Source organism: Camelus dromedarius, chromosome 30, assembly GCF_036321535.1.
Source record: "Camelus dromedarius isolate mCamDro1 chromosome 30, mCamDro1.pat, whole genome shotgun sequence".
In the NCBI taxonomy this organism is placed as follows: domain Eukaryota; kingdom Metazoa; phylum Chordata; class Mammalia; order Artiodactyla; family Camelidae; genus Camelus; species Camelus dromedarius.
In genome coordinates this window covers 1,003,851-1,024,312 of record NC_087465.1, presented here as the reverse complement: position 1 = coordinate 1,024,312, position 20,462 = coordinate 1,003,851, and the positions used below count along the sequence as shown (strand labels likewise).

General features: G+C 44.2%; 1 protein-coding gene across 1 annotated transcript in view; it reads right to left on the bottom strand.

Annotated features, from left to right (window-relative positions):
* The window catches only part of SNTG1 (syntrophin gamma 1), a 357,912-nt gene extending 338,008 nt beyond the window's left edge, over window positions 1–19,904 (bottom strand). The window contains exon 1 of the mRNA XM_064480809.1: window positions 19,154–19,904. The gene's annotated coding sequence lies outside the window, so the exon portion shown is untranslated. The remainder of the gene's footprint in view (window positions 1–19,153) is intronic.
* Window positions 19,905–20,462: the final 558 nt, after the last annotated feature.

The following is a 20,462-nucleotide window of genomic DNA, read 5'->3' as shown; positions in this document are numbered from 1 at the left end:
CTGTGACACAGATGCAAAGAACAGCAGCTTTGGACTCCGAGTGAGTCGGCTTCTTGGCCTTTCTACTTGGAGTGACCGGGAGAGACATTTCATCTTTCTGGTCTTCACTTACGTTGTCTGCAATAAAAGAGGATGCTCGCGATGACCTGCTTTCGTGCAGAGATCAGATGTGGGAGGGACGATACTCTGAAGTGTCGTCCAGGAAACACTCCCGCCCCCACCCCTCCCCCACTGCGGGCAGTCCCCTCCCGCCGCGCCTGCTGGACTTGGCCCTGCCGGCCGACAGTGGACTCGCAGTGACCAGAAGGCCAACTGGGGCCATGAGGAGGGTGATCTTGGCTGGCTGGTCGTGCTCCACGTGTCACTGTGAGGACGAGACCCTGGTAGCTGCCGCCCCTCAGTCTGGCCCCCGGCAGGCACACCGCACGTGGTACACAGGACCACCCCAGCCTGACTCTGGAGTGGGGCTGAGCCCAGCACGGCTGGGGGGACAGGGCTCACCGCAGACTCACCAACGCCAGAAGAAAGGCTTGTAGGGTCGGGTTGCCATGGGTCACCTGCCTTAGTGAGCGTCTTTGGGGTGTAGAAGGCCAGCCAATCAATGAGAAAGGTTACACCGGCCCCCTGAACCTTCAGAGCTGTCCCATAGCCGACATGTGCCTCTAGAAATAAAACCTGTTGCACCAGGAGCCCCAGCAGAGCGCAGAGGGGGTGCCGATCTGGAGGACACCTCCCTCACCAGGGACTTCCAGGCTCCAAGGGGAATCCCTCGACCACAGAGCCCGGGAGGCTATGAGAGTGAGTGTGCGTGTGTGTTAGCACCAAACTAACTTAACAAACCTGTAACACTGCTTTGAACATTGCAGGTCCGAAGACTAAAGTTGGACTAAATGGTACTTAAGTGGGATACGACATGCATAATTATTAGGTACTTACTCAGAATATTCATCACACGACGAGAGCAAATTATATGGTAATTAATGTTTAACGGGGAACTTTATGATAAACGTAATAATAAACAGTAGTTAACATTCAGATTAACTGTGTTTTTTAAGGTTTCCTCACTTTGGCTTTTTCATATATATACACACATACACACATATAAATACATTGGTTTTGCTCTTTTTTGTTTTCCATAGAAGGCAGAGGGGCGGTGCTGTCAGCCTCCTGGGCCCTGGGCCCTCCTGGCACCTGCTGTCCTCCCAGGAAGCCCCGCGCTTGGAGCTCCTTCTGGAGCCCAGTGCCCTTCAGGAGGATAGAAGAACTGGGGGCGGACGGAGCACGCGGAGCAGCTGGAGAGCAGGTTGTCAGTCTGGTTATTTTAGAAGCCAGTTGACTGACAGCTTAAGAGAGTCATTTCGTTGACATGATGCCTGTGGTTGCTAAGCCACCTCGAAAGACGGGTGGCAGAAATCAGACGTACAGACAGCGAAGCGCGGCACGTCGCTTTCTATCATGTGAGCACGTGTTGTGTGTCTGCTCAGTGGCCGACGGCAAGGGGCTGCTGAACCTGTGATGAGACCACAAGGTGTGGCACACGGTGCTTGTCATTCTGCTAAGCTATTTACTGGCATCTGACTATAAACAGACCATTTACAGATGGGATTTTAATGGTTGAAAAAAACCGAAGAGATTCTGTAATGTGTCAGTAATAATGGAAGGACACATACAAGTGCTACCGCATTGACCTTTACCACCAGAATAGCAGCACTGAAGCTATCCAGGATGTGAGAGAGCGGAGCTCCTCACGCACCAGCGGAGAGAGCGAAAGCTCACAGCAGTCTGCCCGCACTTAACGAAATTAAAAATGTGGAGACCTCTGACCCAGCAAGCTCACGTGTCCTCAGGAGGCACAGGCAGGGGCTTTCCCCGACCACTGTGCACAGCGTCTGGTCACTGGGCGCAATCTGGGTCCACCCACGAGGTGGCGGATCACTAGGAGGGGACTCTGTGCTGCGCTTAGGAAGGCTGAACCCCAGGCGCGTAGACAACACGCTGAGGGGAAGTGGCAAACAGAGCCAGACGCTGGCACGCTGGCACGATACTGTCTGTGTAACTGTAACAACGTGACCTATTTATAGGGTAGTTCCGTATTCAGAAATCCTGACCTCCACCTCTCCCCTCGCCTCTGGCCACAGGACGCTGACCTGATAGACTGTGTCTTCCTTCCTCTGGATTCTGCTTGGATGAAGTCAGTGAGAGGCACCAGCAGGAAACGGGAGGCTGGGGAAGAGAGTCTGGGCCGTTTGTTCTCGAGTCCCCTGCCTGCGAAGTCCTCAGAGTGGCAAAGTGACTTTTTAGGCAAACACAGAACCTGGCAGGCGCTGTCCACAGAGTCGCCCTCCCTGGGAGCAGGTCGGGTTCCCAGGCTCCACCCTCTGCCCCTGCAGGCACCTCCAGGAGGGCACCACTTGCTCTGGCTGTTTCCCCATCTTCTACCCACACTTTGTAAACAATCCGTTTTCACACCCTTCGAATTAAGTCCTTTCAGCGAGCTAAGTTGCCTGCTGATCGCTGCCTGCTGGTAAGCAGCGTAATTATCTTAATTATCTAAACTATCACGAAGTCCAAGAAAACAATGGGGGAGAGAGAGAGAAAAAGAGAGAGAAGTGGGTGGGGAGGGAGGGAAGAACCACCCAGACGTTAGGCTCCTGCGAGCAGGACAGAGGTGAGTCTGAATCCTGGCTACGTGGCCATGGTCGTCATCTGGGTCCCCAGTCTAACAGACATGCAACCTGCGGCTCCTTCTGTGGGGTGGAGAGCACAGCCGTCCCCTACCTGCTAGGGGCCCTGCATGGATTAAATCAGCTACGCCACGCAAGGTGATCAGCAGTGTGGTGCTGGCTCTGCCGTTCTGGAGTGACCCGAGGGGATGACCGCACGTGAGCCCGGAGAGGCAGGTGGGCTCAGCCTGGGAGCAGCTCTGCTAATGTGGCCCAGGAGTCACCCTGTCGTTGAAGTTCAGAGGTGAGGGCGTGGAAAGGTCAGGGTTTGTGTTTTAGGAAATGCTTCCGAGAGTGGCATGGGTTTGGAAGGAGCCAGAGGACCAATTAGGAGGCTGCGGGCACAGCCGTGGAGGGGAGAAGCCAGAGTCAGAGACAGACACGAGGTAGGATTGAAGCCAGGCGATGACGGAAGATGAGGAAAGAGGCAGAAGACAGAGCCAGTGACCCTGCCCGGATCCCTAGCCTGCGGGTCTGGCGGAGTAAAGAAACAGAAGAACTGGAAGGAACTGGGACAGTCGTACAGACAGGGAGGGACAGAGAGAACACGGTGTCACCAGCAGAGCCGAGCAGCTCTGTAGAGAGAAGTGGGAAGTCCGGCTCTGAAAAGGGCACGCATGGCACTTGGTTGGTATTTTTCATGAACCCGTTCAGCTGTCGTCTCTCTTGCCTTCTGTTTATTGGAAAAGGCTTGTCATTCATCCCACCCTTTCCACACTCTGGACGTAGCTCCCTGAATCTGGGGGGCTGCTTCATGTATCTCTCGTTCCCCACATTTCCTTGAAAACGGAAGCCCCCCACCAGTGCCTCCAGCAGGAATGTAACTCAGGCCACACAGGTCATCTTACATTTTCTAAGAGCCACCTTTCAAAAGTACAAACACAGAAAGTTAGTTGTTGTTAGAGCCTCGGTGAAGACAATTGACACACAGCAAATGCCCATATTTAATGTACGCGTTTAAAACTATCCCCACAATCAAGACACTGAAAATGTTACTTGAACCAACTTGGCAATTTACATTTTAATTACCAAACAGGAAGTGTACTTCTGCCATTCTCTAATACTGCAGGCTGCGTACTAATTCTTAAAAGAATATTAAGTTCACTAAAAAAATCAATTCGTAGCAAAAGCAGCTTTGATACTTTCAGCCACCTGTATTTTCAAGGCAAATAATCAGAGAAGCCACCTATAAAAAATAAAAGAAAATCTTCCTTTTATCTAAATCAACGTTAAAATTTATTTTTAAAAGGCATCAATTTGGCTGACATAATTTTGGCCAACCCTGTTAATGGCCCTTACCCATGTACCGAGCCTTTAAATTATATCCATTAGTTCACTGTGACCTCGAGATCCTCACATTTCAGAAACTCAGCTACTGCCAATTAAGCTCATGTGATCCGTTCCAATTAGGATTCTATTCAGCATTCACAGACATTTTTAAATTTCAACGTTAATTAGTTTTCATTGGGTTCATTTTCACATAGCCAATTAGTTCCTTTAAACTGTGAATGCCAAAGTTCATGGGCATCCACATCCTTTGAAAAATCGGAGAAACTGTAGCAGGGCATTTACAAAACAGGAAAGGCACAACCATATCTCATGGTCCAGTAGGAGAAATGAATGGAGAATTAAGATGAGAACAAAAATTGTAAAGACCACAATGAGGGCGTGTGCCGGGCTGTGTGGAGAATGGCAGAGCTGGGGTTGCCCTGGCCGAGGTGCTGAACTCCAGCTTGCGTGCACGGAGCCAGAGCTGCAGGTGGAGGACAAAGAACCATGACAGGTGCACTAGAGAGAGGCCACAGCCAACGGACACTCAGATTTGGGTGCTGCAGACCATGGTTCAATGCCTTGGCATCTGTCTTCACCAGGCCTGGGAAGGCGGGGACCAGCAGCTCTTTGGACAGAGCCACCTCCTCCGCTGGGGTGCTTCCGTCAGAGCTCTCCCTCCCCACAGGGGCCCACTTGTCCAGACATCCCTGCATGTAAAATCTCTCTGAGAACTGCCTGTTGCTTAACACCAGAAATGAGTGGTGGCTCCGAGGGCCCTTAATAAGGGAAATCGTATGAGGGTCACTGGTAATACACTTCTTTCTTCCTTTCATTAGAAGGCTCTGCAAACACTTCTCAGAAAATGACATCAGAACATCCAGGAGTGCTGTCACACACACACACACACGCACACACATACAGACACAGACACACACACATACATGCACAGATACACAGATGCACACACGAACACACACATACACACACATGCTCTTCTAAGTCACTGCTCTCTCATTCTAGAGATGACATGAGGATGCAGAAAGTCTGGAACATGGTCTAGAATCCATACTTTCCACTAAAAGCCTCTGAACTGCATGGCCAGTTTGATTAGCCCTTTGTCTAGACTACTTTTTTCTCCCCTCAACTTTCACGGTCCTGGACACACTAGTGCTAAGCGTGTGCTGGCCTGTTAATTAAATTGTTAATCCGTGTGACCCAGGCATTCTACCCCCAGGGATATTCCCAAGAAAACCAAAATTACGTGTTCATGTAAAAACGAGTATATGAATGTTAATATTAATGGCTATTCATGACAGTCAGAAAAACAGAAACACCAAAATGCCCATTAGCTGATGAATGGATAAACCAAACCTGGTATGTGCTTGCAACGGGACAGCACACAGCCGTGTACATGAGTGAAGTCTGCATCCATGCGACAACCGTGGGTGAACTTTGACAACATTAAGCTAAGTAAAAAATGCCAATCACGAAAGACCACGTATTTTATGATTGCGTTTATAAAAAATGTCCAGAATAGGGAAACCCGTAGAGATAGAAAGTAGTTTAGAGTTTGCCAAAGGCTCAGAGTTGAAGAAAATGAAGATCAACTGCTAATAGAGACAGTTTGTTTTTGGGTGATGAAGGCATTCTGGTCTCAGACAGCAGTGATGGCTGCAGGACCTCGTGAACACACTGAAAACCACGAAATTATAAATCTCAAGAAGGTGAATATTACATTATATGAATTACATCTCAATTCATTTGAAAAAAGCAGGAGTTAGCAAAAAATTATCAGTAAATCTAGAAAAATGCTGACTCCTTTAAAAACCAGCCATAATGACTAGTCTGAGATGGTTAAAAACAATATGGAACAACACGACACTGAACCTCAGTCGTGACAGTGACGTTAGCAGTGAGTCTAGGTGAAGGGTCTGCAGGTTTTATTGTACGGTTCAACTCTTCCGTAAGATTGAGATTTTCAAACTAAGAGGTTAGAAATAAGGTGAATGGGATTGTATTGAAATTAAACAGCAGAGCAAAATTTACATGTAGTATCAGGTCTTCTTTAAGAAGGCAGACAACCTGCTTGCTTCACTCATATTTTGGAGCACTTACTACGTTGCAGACAAAGTGCCAGAAACTCAGGGGGACCAGGTCTTTGCATAACTTTGTAGCTCATTTTCTTTTAGTGGTGAATACTATCCCATTGTCTACGTACCACAGTTTATTTACCCATCTACCTGCTGAAGGACATCATGGTAGCGTCCATGTTTTGACAACTATGAATGGAGTTACTATAAACACCTGTGTGTGCAGGGTTTTTTGTAGACATACATTTTCAATTCAATTGGGTACTACCAAGGAACACAGTTGTTGGATCTTGTGATAAAAGTATATTCAGATTTGAAAGAAACCACCAAACTGTAACTCAAAGTGGTTGTGCCATTTTGCATTCCCACCAGCCGTGAATCAGAGATCCTTTTGTTCCACATCTTTTCCAGCTATTGAATCTGAAGCAACCCATACATCTTTCACCCAGTACATGGACCAAAAAATTGGTGCATCTACACCATGAAATACTACTCAGCAATTAAAAGGGATACACTTCTGACATACGCAGCTACTTGGGTGGATGTCAAAGGTGTTATGCTGAGTGGAAAAACAAAAGTTAGAATCGAAAGATCATATACCATAAGATATCATTTACATAACATTCTCAAAATGACAGAATTCTGGAAATGGAGAATGGATTTGTGGTTTCCAGGAGCCTGGGGACTGGGTCTCACTGTTAAGGGTTGGAATGAGGAATTTCTATCATGTTAATGAAGCATTCTATATCTGGATTGCGGAGATGGCTACGCAAATCAGCACGTGGGGTACATTACATAGAACCACACACACACACAATGAGTTCAGACAAACATGGATGAACTCTAAATAAGATTCATAGCCTACTTGACAGCATTGTGCCAGCACCAGTTTCTGGGTCTGGTACTGCACCAGAATGACGTAAGACGTCACCACTGGAGGGAGCTGGGGGGAGGCTTCACAAGGAGCGATCTCTGCAGCATCCTTTGAGTTTATTATTATTTAAGAAACAATTTTAAAAGTGACCACCCAGATAAAGCCCTGCTGTCCTCAGCAGTGTCTCGGTGTCCCCGACAGACATTCAGTCTCACCTGCTGGAGATGCTGGAAGACTTATAGCCCACCTCCTTTCTAGCTTCTCAACATCCCAGGTTGCTCATTTACCCTGAACCAGGGCTCCAGAAGGAACCATGAACAGTGTTCAGTTTTCCTTTACCATCTTTGGAGCAGCAGCATTGATTAAAGCATAATGTATGGCTATTTATTCCAACTTGAGCCACAAACTAAATCTGAGCCTTTAACGCATTTCGGAAGTGTCCCGAGGGTCAGCTTCCTAACCTGACAGCCCGCGTGGATGTCTCAGCCCTTCCTTGTGATGACTTTGTGACTGGATACCCTTGCTTCGCCTCGTCCGACTCTGGTCTTCCTGAGGTTGGAGACCAAGCTTCGTCCTTAAAAGGAATCTGTACTGTACCATTTTACATGCCAAGGCAGCCTCAAATTACCTGTACAAACTGAAACTGGCGACTTGTGAGCTGTGTGTGCCTTTGTCCACCAGCATTCTGACCACTTGACATTGAAATCTGGATTTTGGCAATGCCAGCAAAACAAGTATGGAACACAGATTATTTCTAACAAGGCATTTTTTTTTACTACAAAATACATTCAACTTTCCTTATTAAAGACTCAAAATTTTTAAATGATTGGAATACTGTATCTTCGTACATTAACACACAAATCTTGTTCTGTCATTCGTAGACATTTGTAAACATTTAAAAAGCTTTCCAATTCTTCACTTTATCAGTTACACAAGGAAAGCATTTCACTGGTTGAGCAGAGCTAGCTGATATCTCATTCACTAAAATTTAACCTGCCTCCAACTCTCCTTCAAAATATCCTAGAAAATTATAGATCCACTGGCATTACATAGACATGCGTATTGCTTTAACAGTCCAGCGTGTAGAGCTCACGGTGTCCTATAACGTCTTGATTCAGGATCACCTGCTACACATTTACTGCTAGCTCACTTTATAACATGCTTTATTAAAAGTCATTAAAACCTGCAGCTGCATCCGTAATTATTTCCTAAACATAAGGAGCGCTTTTATAAATGACCTCCTTGTTCAAAATACTGCCATACAGCTCACAAACTCTTTGTTAGAAGCCAGAGAGCCTTTATTCTTTACGAAAAGAGACGCTCAGTAATTCATCCGAGGCCAAACCTTTTTTTTTTTTTTTTTTTTTTGGCCACATTACAGTTTTGTTCCAAATGCTCAACTTCTATGTTCATTAAGAATCATTATGATACGGTCTCAGATTGATGCTCAGGACTTGTATCTACTGGAATGCCACCCAGCTCCTAGGATTCACCCTCTTAATGTGCATCTGGATGAACTTGAAAAGCTCAGTGATTTGGCTCAACTGAGCACACGGAAGGGAAGCTCCCATGCAAATATTCTGAAGGAAGAGACTGCGTTTCATTTGGAGTTTTGTCAGTTCTGCTCAGGAGAAAATAGCCCAGTGGGTGGGGGCTTTATGTGCTTGTAAAAATAATGTAAGTGATCTCCAGGCTCCGTTTAACTGATTGCCCCTTGATTATACTGCTTTTGTACAGATCCAAAAAGAAGAATATTTCACAGAAATTAAGTTTGGACAAGATTTAAAGAAATTTCATTTTTGTTGGGAAAAGAACATTGAATTGTGCTTAACAGAATTGCTTATTTCTCAAAACAATTTCATTTCTTCCTAAGCATGAGTGGTAAATCGACACCTGTCAGCACTGTTGACAGTGCCCCCTAAACGACGCAGGCTGCCTGTGATGTGGTGGGCAGAACAGCATGCGATACACAGGCACGTGCTTGGAACACGACCTACAGGGAAAAGGGAAGAGGCTCCAGGCGATCCTCCACTTGGAGCAGCAAGAGCAACAGAACATGAGAGCAAACAGTGAAGCGGGCTCACTACAACTCCTGGTGAGTTTGTGGAGAAGCACGAGAAGGCTTACAACCAAGGAGCTGCATTTACTGTGTTCATTTACATCCAAGTCATTGCATTTTATAATCGGCAAGAAGTTACTCCATTTCTCAAATAAAACCGGGACAAAAATAGCCAATGGCCACTACATTAAAATCTCAGAGAACACTTTTTACAAATCTATAACCAGATAACTCCCTGTGATTGTGGGTTGCTAACTTGCCCATCATTGCCAAATATACAGATACGGTACAGGGATTCCATTCAGATAATAGCTGATAGCACTTTTCAAGGGTGCAGCGCCCCCTCTCCCACTGCCCTGCTCCCTTGTCCACAACTCCTACCCTCTACGGCTTTAGCTCACACAAACTCTTTAACAACATGTCCCACGGTGACTCAAATGTGACTCATTGGCTCAACGCAAAAACCCACATTAACGCTCTAAACCATCTGACTCCGTCAGTGATGAGGGAATAAATCTCCCACTGTTTGGTAGCACATTAACTCCTTTGGGTTACTGGTGAGTCTTTTAGTGCACTGAGAAGGTAATTTGCTAAATGGTGCTCTGTCGGTTTAGAAAACTTAATTGGCCTCCAGAAAGTAGATAATTTACTCCTTTTGGACCAAGATAAAATCAGGCAATTACCTTGAGAATTTGAGTGATTGGAGAAAGGAATTTGTATATTAGACAAAAACACATTTTTTTGTTTGCCTGAATTCTCTTGGAAATTCCAGCTATTTCCAAGGAAGGGGCAGTGTTTCTATGTCACTCAGCTCATACGAGATAAAAAGCACCGAGAGTACTTAGGTTAGTCAGAATACGTCTGGCACCCATTTTCATCCTCAGAGATTTCTTTCTGAAAAAAATATGGAAATTTTACACAATATCTAATGTTGATGAGGATATTAAAAATAATGTAACAAAAAGACATTATTATTAGAGATTAATTTCAGCCTTTCAAGTAAACACTGCATTACATATTACTAGTGGAGAAAAGTTAATTTTCCAGTGACTAAACCAAATGAGTAATTACTGAATATTTTATATATTTTACATGATCACTTAAAAATGAATATATAACTCATCAGAGAAAATAGGAGTTTAAATAGCTCTCTCCTCAAGTCTTATCTGTATTTCTCTTGGCTTTACTATTCAATAAATAATGCTTTTTTCTCACCAGACCTCCAACACCACAAGCAAGACTGATATAATTCAACAAAACGCTCACGCTCCCAGGAACTTGCTGTTACCAAATTCTAAAGGGGGCTGTGAGCTGAGAGTGACAGGGTGGATTACACTGCTTCTGTCACATTCTTAGAGTGAGTGTGGTCTTTCCATTATCTTGCCCTTAGTTTGATGCCTAAGACCTTAGTCTGAAGATGATGTCAGCCATTTTTCAGGAAGTGTTCTCTCCAAGATGCCCAGAGATCTACTTTGGGGCAAACCCACTTGCTCTTGAACGCACTTGAATGTTTACTCCTTTCCTCGCTCTGCAGTGTCAAATCATCTATTTTTTCCCTTGAAACTCTGTTTTCCCTTACACTTTTCTAAGTACACATTCATCATCTTCTCTCTTATTCTTTCTCCCTCCTCAAATGTGGGTGTTTATATTCATAAACTATTGCTTTTCCTTCATTCTCTTAAATAGTTACTACATTTTCATATCTTTCAGCAACAACCTCCTTCTCAATAACTCTGAGTTGGACATGGCAGGTTGTACCTCCTTCACCTGACATTTGGTCCTTGCACCCTTTCATCACCCACTGGACATGTCCCAAGTCAAGTGTGACACCCTTCCTGCCAAAGAAGAGCGTTTCACATGAGCGTCGTCTGTGTTCGCCAGCATCCGTCACACATCAAACACATGATCTCATCTGGGATCCTCCTCTGGGTTCTTCCTTTGTTAGTGGCATCACCTGTCATTTTACAATCCAGTCCTAGCCTTCACCCCGTAGGTCAAGTTCTCATCACCTCAGATCTGAATTACCACAACAGAATCAGCCCCGGTCTTTCATGACTCACCAAAACGTCTGCAATACGGCACTCGATGTGGTTATGACGTCCGCAAACCTCCCTATTTGTGTAAGATTAAAGCCAAGATGACACACCAGCCCTTCAAAATCCCTCAGGATCGAAACTCCCCAGTTCCTTAGTCAGTAAAAGCAAAAGTTAGCAAAATGCAGTTGCTTGGTTTGTTTTGATCATAATTTGAAGCAAGTAAAACGTGTGATCGGTGGGACAAAAAGCACGTTCTCTTCCTAAACCAGCAATAGGATGTGGAAAAGTATGAAATACTGACCCAAATCCTCATCTTGACTCAATCTATGGTGAAGCTTTGAACTTTCCTGGACTTCAATGATCTCATTTGCAAAATGGGAAGATAATGTTTGACTCATGGTCCTGCTGTGAGAGTCACAGGAGATGCCCTAGAGGGGGACCCAAAGTGCCCTGAGTCTCTCTGAGAACAGGGACTAGGGGAGAAGGCTAGGTTTCCCAGAACATACTTATATGATCCAAGAAGGCTTCACACAATAGTGAAATACTGTAACTTCAGAGATTTCCAGAAATTTACTGCCATGGAAAGAAAATATAAAATGGAAAATATAGGCACACTGAATAAGCAGGTAATAGACAAATTTTATATGTTGGTAATCACTTTAAAGGATTTATAATAAATAGAGAAAATGATGGCTTAGAGAGAAGAATGAGCAGCCTATTTGTCTGCGAATTTAATGAATTAGATGAACCACCCTAATCTTACTTACCTTAACTCAAAATATGCCCTACCATATGACACCTTGATTGTATTATCTGCAATCAGTGGTGTAATATTCAGGCAATTAGATTAACCTACTCTTAGGAGTGTCACTTCTTCAAGATTAAAACCAGACCAGAGAAACAAAAGATAAATAGTCTAGCCAAACTGGAGCGGACTCACCATAAGATAAATGGGGAGAAAACCCACTAAATATAGAAACAGAGCTATCCAGCAAGAAGCACTATTACTCACATTAGTCTCTCCCTCTGTTTGTGTGTCGTTTGGATGCTACTCATTTTTGAGCAAGAAGTAATTGGACGTCCACAAAGCTGCGGTGCATTAATTACACTGAAGGTCACATTATGAACATTTCATCTTAACATGTTCTTAGAAAAGCAAGCTTTTAGGCAGACAACAAGACTGTGAGTCCACTTTTGCTGAGAATTCCATCAGCAGTAGACACATGAAATGACCCAGAACTCTTTGCTAGATTCTTTCTACCCTATAATACAGTCCCCCTTTTCCTGAAAACTGCACCACAGTTTGTACGGGGGGGAAGGGACTTTGCATTTAACCAACGGCAGCCAACAGCTGGTCATCCTTCTCTCTCGGGTCTTCCGGTTCACCCAGGCTCCATCCCGGCTGGAGCGGCTGCCGCAGGTGCCGCAGGAGGAAGAGCGGCGGGAAGCGCTGCTGGAGTGAACACAGCGCGGAGCGTTGCTGATCTGGCCGCGTCCCTGTTTGCTCTCTGGACTATTTTTTCCCATAAGATTTTTGACCATTTAAAGAAACTGCGTATCTGTTTCCTCTGAACCATTCGTCATTTTTTGAGACGTTTCTTGTAAACTTTTAAAAGATAATAAGAAGTTTTTTGCCAAGTCATGATTCATTTTCCCATTTTTGGATAAAAACGGAGAGGACTGGAAAAAGGCTTTGACTAAATATTCCATTTTGGTTTTTAACAAATGCCACTGAAATCAGAAAAGAAACGGTCTGCAGGCTCCTGGACACCGATGGCATCTTGTGCGGCGTCCAGCTTGTGGTCCACTTTGTTCCAAATTAAATTAGGTGAAAACAAGATTTCATGCCAGGTCTCTTTTCAGTCCCCAGGTTTCACTCTGACCACAGAGAGCTCAGAGTCAGGGCCTCTGGTGGGCCCTGCCCTCCAAAGTTCACCACACGCCCCCTTGGCCAGCGCGCTCATCAGCTTGCCTGCCGGAGCCCTGCAGACACTGACCTTACAACTCGTGCAGAGAGATGTCGGTTGGGATACAGAAAGAGGAAAGGAAACGCTCTAGGGCGAAGCATGAAGGACCGGATAATGGCCGGCTGAGGGTGTTTCGGATGACAACATACAACATGGGGAATTTATCTGAAGAAATAATAAGAGAGCAACTGTGGGTTGCCTGTCCAGAGCCACGGCTGGCAGCCTGGCCTAACAAGCTATGTACGGTCGCCCCTGGGTGTCAGAGGGCAGATGGGCCCCATGATGCTCCCCGGATACCAAAACCTGTGGATACTCCAGTCCCTTGTGTGACATGGTGCAGTATTGCATGCAACCTCACACACAACATCCTCTGGTAGACTTTAAGTATTCTCTGGATTACTCACAACAACTACTACATTGTAAATGTATGCAAATAGTTGCCAGAGTGCAGGAAATTCAATTTTTGTTTTTCAGAACTTTCCAAAATTTTTTTTCCAAGTATTTTTGATCTGTGTTTGGTTGGTCGAATCCAAGGATATGCATGGAACCGGCAGATACGGGGTCCAACTACAATCACGCACATCACCTTGAGTGAGTCCCTGCCGTGTGTTCCCTGTGCCTTCTGCCCCAACTGTTCCCAGCGGCACACGGAGGTGACGTTTTCCTTTGTTTTACATATGGAAATAAAGAGACCCAGAAAGCCTGCACCCCTTGCCCAAGTCTGTACAGTTACCGAGTCTCTATACCAGAATTCAAATTCCGATATGTCTGATCATAAATCTCATGACTTTTCCACCCTAAGAGTACAGGGACTTAATCAGGAGAAGAGGTCTTAGAGGAATCAGAAGAAAAGTTTCTGAGCTCAACTAAACCTACAGGGTTTTGTTTGTTTGTTTGTTTTCTTATGGACATGATAATGACTGCACAAAGGAATCAAAAAAAGATGAGTTGCTAAATTAAGGTAAAGTGATTGACCCAAGATCACATGATCTGTTGATAAGTAAACCGTGCAAGACTCTAGGCTTCTTAAGAACTCAGTGCATGTTTAACCACGCAATACTGTTTTCTTATTGACGCTCCTAAATGTCTTACTCTCAGATACTTAACGATTTCTCGTCACGAATTCCTCTGAGCAGATTCAAAGTGGATGCGTTTTTCTTTTAAATAGTTTTGTATGAGTAACATATTACCGAAAATCTCGTACCACTTCTAAAAGATTCATGTTTTTTGTTAATTTATTTTGTGAATTCATCAGGTATATAAAATTAAATCTTCAGCTCTGAAATTTTGAGTGAATGACAATATATTGCTGATTAGAAATGGAGTGATAACTATTTCACAAATTTAAATTTTAAACATGTATGCAAGTACGTACACTAAATGTGATGAAAGTGATAAAAACTAGTCACTTCCTAATGCATTGATTTAATGATTCTTTCATTTAAAAATAAACAAACTATTATTTCAACTTTGATGATAACTTGAGGACCAAATTCATGAAAATCTAAAGTGATCTTCTGACACTTTTCATGCTTAGAATGTGCTGAACAAGCTTCACAATCATGATAGAAAGAGAAGTTCTTGATCACATGACATTATTTTAATGACCCTTCACCTCCTACTTTTTTCCCATTTCTCTTTCTCTATTGTTTCTTTACTTTTTCTTTTTTTTGGTAAGGGATAATAAATCAAACCCAAAAAATTCTCAAAATTGTATCACTAAGTAGGTATTGTATAATTTTCCATTTCCAGTTCAAATAGTTTAACCACAGAACCATGTGGAAACTGACTGTAATACCAAATGATAATTTAGATTTCTTAAACTCACCATCAGTATATTCTTGATCAGAGTCTAGAACATCTATGCAGACAAAATGTTTAAAGATTACATTTCAAAAATCAGCCAATTTTAAAACTCCAACTAATGAAGGAAAAAAAGCAATGAGATGTTGCTTAACTGGTGATTTCCTGAAGACATCTTAGAGTAGAACCCAAGCTCTGGACTAAACCAAGACCCCTTCTCTCCGGCATTCCCAGGGTACCCCTGGGTCAGCTCCGACTTGCCCACACGTCACTCTAACTTCACTAGTGAGAAATCAAATCAAGATGCTTTCTGGATGTGCTTTCCGATATTGACTTTTTCAAGTTGATTTAAGCCTATGAGTTTCCTTATCAATATAACCTATGGCAATTATTATTTGTCCCTTAAAGACCAGAAAATTATGACAGGAAGGAAGTGATTGATTCATTTAAGGTCAAAGTGAAAATACATTTGACCCTTGAACAACATAGATCTGAATTGCACGGGTCCACTTATACTCAAATTTGTTTTCAGTAAATGTATTGGAAAAATTGGGGGAGATTTGCAACAATTGAAAAAATGAGCAGTCAAAGAGTGTAACCTAGAAATATGGAAAAAAGACAAAAATATGTCATGAATGCATAAAACAGATGTAGATACACGTATAACATAAAAAACGTGTTAATCAACTGTTCATTATCAGCAAGGACTGTGGTCAACAGCGGGCTGTTAGTATTTCAGTTTTGGGGGAAGTCAAAAGCTACATGTGGATTTTCAACTGCATGGGAAGTTGGTGCCCCCTAACCTCCCTGTTGCTCAAGGGTCAACTGTAGTTAAAATGAACTTGAGTCATATGGACCTAGACTTGACCATTTGGTGTAAAACATGGTGTCCATTTTGAATCATAAATATTTTAAAACCATTCCATTATTCCATTGAGAGATATAAGAAAACTGATGCTGAATTAAAATATTGGTATATGAATATTAAAATATTGATATATGAATACATATCAATATATATTAATGAAATATAATATTAAAGTATTATAGTCCATACACTGAAAGCTCTTAAATGCAAGAGGCATGCTCACCACATAGTAATGGGTTTTTTGACGAGTGAAGGAATGAATGCTATTGGAGATCACTAACAGTAATTCAAAGTTATAGCGTTTAAGTCTCCAAAATGCTCTCAACAGCATCATGTTGAGACTTCCTAATACTCCACAGAGTAGGCTTCTGTTCATTTATCCCACAGATACTTAGGTGTCAATCGTATATGAAGGACTGTTCCCTAGTTGGTGGGTAAAGTTCCCCCTTTTAAGGAAAAAAAATTAAATTTCAGTGAGTTGAGTGACTTGTCCAACACCCAATGACCACCATTTCAAGAATCCGGATCTCTTGACTGTCAACCATTACACATCCCACTCCATCATTGATGCATAATGTGTTTTGTGCTGCAGGATGCCGGCTCCTTCACTGCATGCCATGTACGGCTTGTTCTGCTGAGCCACACAGGAAGAAAACCCTAAATAAGAGGTCTCTTTCCACTTGAGTGCTATTCTGTGATTCACTGGATGGGTTTCAGGGGAGGTGACATGACTATAGAAATAATTTCTGGCTTTTCTTCACTAGGGGCTGCTGCCTTCTTGATAGAATTCGGTGAATAGGCAGGTTGCTTGTCTGGAATTTATACCTTTTAATTGGTATGAAAATAAAAGTCAGTGATTGAGGGCCTTTTTAAATCTCAATAATAACCATCTTTTACTTTTACATTTTTTGTAAATATGTATATAACGTGGTTCAAACTCAAGCAAGCAATTCCAAAGGCAAGCTGTGGACATTCAAGTTCAATGTGATCTGATGGTCGATAATTACATTAAACTCTTCAATTAATATTTAGACAGTGTAGGCAAAAAAACTGATCCATGAGTATTTTTATAATATTTTTGTAATTTAAATGTTCAGACCAGAACTCCCTGTCCGTCTTGCCACATACTATTCCTTGTTAAAAGAAGAAAAGCAACTGAACAGATTCCTGGGCTCATTTCTTAATTATCCTCTGGTCCAATATACACTTCACATTTTCTTGATTGTGAAACCCTATTTCACTTTTCTCTTATGAGTCCAGAATATAAGCAACACAACAAAACTTACCTTTAGCAACAAAATCCCCTCTCCCTGGGGAAGGGATATTGAATACTGTGTCTGGTACTCCCCAAACCTCACACATCCATTTTTGGTAACAGACGAAAACAACCAAGACAAACAGCCTGCTTTAATGGGCTATGGATGTCCTGGAATTAAGTATTGATTTCCCTTTAAAGACAGCCTGTGGTTCTGTGCAGGGGGAGGGGCGTTGGTTGCATTAGCCCACCCACTCCTTTTTTTAGGAGGGTCAGTTGGAGATTAGAATTTGCATAGGCATTAAATTGATTTACAAAACTCTGTCTCAATGTAAGGACACTTCCCCAAAAATAAGGATTGACTCCAGCTTCCAGGCGGCTTGCCTGAGCTAGGAATGGTGAGTTATTTATTTCTATGACTAGGTCTCCAACAGGATTAGGCAAAGGTAACTTTTATTTTGTGCAGTTTCAGCCACACATGGAGGAAGCCTGCCCCCTCTGCCACTAAGAAGGTAACTGCGGCCGCAGCAGGCTTCCTGGGACACGTTCTCTGCTTCCATTTTATGCTCTGCCAACCAGGGGAGTCTGTGTTATTAACTGACAACTGAAATAAGAATCTAACAATAGTCTGTAACTCTCTTAAAATGTGATTAATTACTCCGTGTGGTAATTTCACGTCCACATCGCTCAGATTAGAAAGAAAGTGAAAGGAAATCAGGCTGTGTCAGGAGCGCACTGTAGGTCTCCTGGGAAGATATTCAGACCGCTAGTGCACGTCTCTGCCTGAGATGACCGTCTCTGACCTATATAGGGCAACACAGCCCCCGAGGAGCTCAGTGACACAGATGCCTTTGCTCCCTTTCTGCTAAGCAAGCAGGTTCATGGTAAGTGGCAAGTGACAGTTAAGAATGATTTCTCCTCAGAGTGCAATTGCTGCCCTCAGCCAACGCAAAGCACACCAACCAACACCATCCTAACTGCCTCAGAGGATTTGGGGATGCACCTGAGGTCTGGATATGTATTTTATTATCAGTTATATATGATCTATGAGATGAAAAGGAAAACCCACAGAACTGTGATTTCTCAAAAGGGCAAACTCTTTCCCCAGTGTTGGTGATGCCTACAGCATCACACGTATTTACGTGATTGTAAAAGTCTGTCCTTGTGAGTCGAAGCTCTCCACTAACTGAATGTGCTCATCGGAGCCAATGGAGCCTTAGTGAAATGGGAGGCATGGGCTATAAATCTGTGTAACTGCCTTTACCCAGTGAACGCTTTTTATTAAAGAAGCATGCTTATCAAGGTCACCGTGAAAGATTGTAGTTTTAAAGCTTCAGGGTAAGACTCTGGAAGTAAGAATCAACAGAAAATAGATTTAATTAACACTTTGAAGTTTATGGCTTGTCAAAAACCTATTGGCCCCCATCACTTTTTGGACTTCAATGACAAATATATTTTGTATTTGCAACTAAGAAGTCAGAATGCTGTGGAAGCCCAGCTCTCCTAAAAAGGCACGCTAAAGCTCATTTTCTGCCTTCTGGCAGATCTGGTTTGAGCAAACAATCTTAGGCTTTAAAAGACTGGAAAGAAGACACTGCATAAAAATGTATGTATTTATTCAGGTGAGATTCCACAGGTGTAGGTATACTTGGGGTTGGTGTAGAGAGAGGAATCAGATGTGTGTACACATGTGTCTGATCCTGCCCACGGTTTGGCATATTATAATTGTATAAAATATAATAGAAGAAATGGTTAAATCATCACTACTAGTAACTTTTTGAGTCTTGCATACTATGTAACAGACAGGATCACTTTAAACTGCATGCAGAAGACCAAGAAAAAAATCTATCCCAAAATGCCATATTACACTAATTTGGGGGAAAAAAGACATACACACATTCAAAAAGATATTAGATCTTCAAAAAATATCCAACTAAGAGTTTACTATAATTATATAAGCAATCAATACTGATACATATTATTTTTAATATTCTTGTCCCATAAGGGACTTCAGAGAAGTAAAACGTCCAACTGTTTATTAGGTAAGAATTTCTCAAAGATGATTATGCAGGAACAACCATTTAAAAATCAAATTGTTTATCTTCTTGATCCACAAGGAAGAATAATAGCTTTAATCTTACTGTTAAAATCTTTAAAGCAGTCACTCAAGTTATAAACAAGCAGAAATAACAGTATGACCGCTTACCTGCCAAGCAGAGGAATTAGAAGCCTTCCAGTATGAGTGGGTCCAGAGCCTCTTCTCACGAAGCTGTTGCCGAAGCGGGTGCAGTCCCCTCGTGAGCGCGCTGCCTACGCGGACCCGCCAGGCCCTTTCGGCACCTGGACCCCGACTGCGGAGCCCATGGTGTCTCAGGCCTCCGGGAACTTCGGCCTCACTCTTCTGCCCGTGTTCCTCGGCCCTGGAGAAGATCAGTCTTCGAGTTGCTGCTGGGAGCTTAATCTGTGGGACAGGAGAGGTCCTCCGAGCCCCGCGCGGGGTTGTGGCAGGTGGAGGGGGTGACTTGTCGCCGGTCAGGGAAGGGGAGGGGGCCGAGGGGGCGCCAGGAGACGCCGCCTCTTAGCTGCGAGGAGCGGGGAGCCCGGCTGCCCGGGGCGAGGACGGCGGCGGCGGCGCAGTTCCGTCCCGGCGGCGGCGGCCCAGTCCCGAGACGCTGTCCATCCCCGCCGGTGCTGAAGCGCGGGGCGCCCACCGCGGCCGGCCCCGCGCCGCACTTTCCTCACCAGCGAAGGCGAAGGGCTTGCTCGTCTTCCAGCCTCACCTTCCTCTGGCGCTTTATATTTGGACAGGGGTTAATTGCTTGCCCCAAAGAACGCTCCCATGCTTATCTGGGGGCAGCGTTTCCGGACATTATCTGACGTTGGAGGCAGGAATCCTGGGGAAACCAAATTTGAGCCTCCCCTGACTTTCAGCGGCCGTGAACGAGTTTCCTAATGCTAGAAACGAAAGGAATCGCACGCACACGCGCGCGCACACACGCGCACGAGAGGCGGGGGGAAGCAGAGGGAGGGAGGGAGGGCGGGAGAGGGAGGGGAGAGAGAATAAATATAGATTATGTACCGTGGAAAATCCAGAGCCTCTCTGGGTTTCTAATTACATAAGATGGAAAGGGCTATTTCGGAGGACTCCACAGTCTTGATTACCAATTGGGGGGGGGGGGGGGCACATTTAAAAGCTGAGAGGCCCCACTTGAAATTCCTAGGCTAGAGCAAAGAGGTCGTGGATTCTTCTCAGAACCTCCAAGCAGAAACGACAGGTTACTGTTAAATAAAAAGACAGAGGGAAAGAAAGCAGAGCAAAGGCCTTCCGTTTTGCTACCTTGTAAAGCGCTGCTGAATTAGCTGGGAATCCTTGCGGAGCCGCTGAGGGGATCCGGCCGGACGCGGGTCGCGTGAGTGTCGGCGTCGCGAGCCTGGTGAGACAGCTCTGCGCGCCCGGCGCGGGCTCCTTCCCAGGGCCGAGCTGCCGAGTGCCTGCAGCCCTGGCTCCTGCAGGG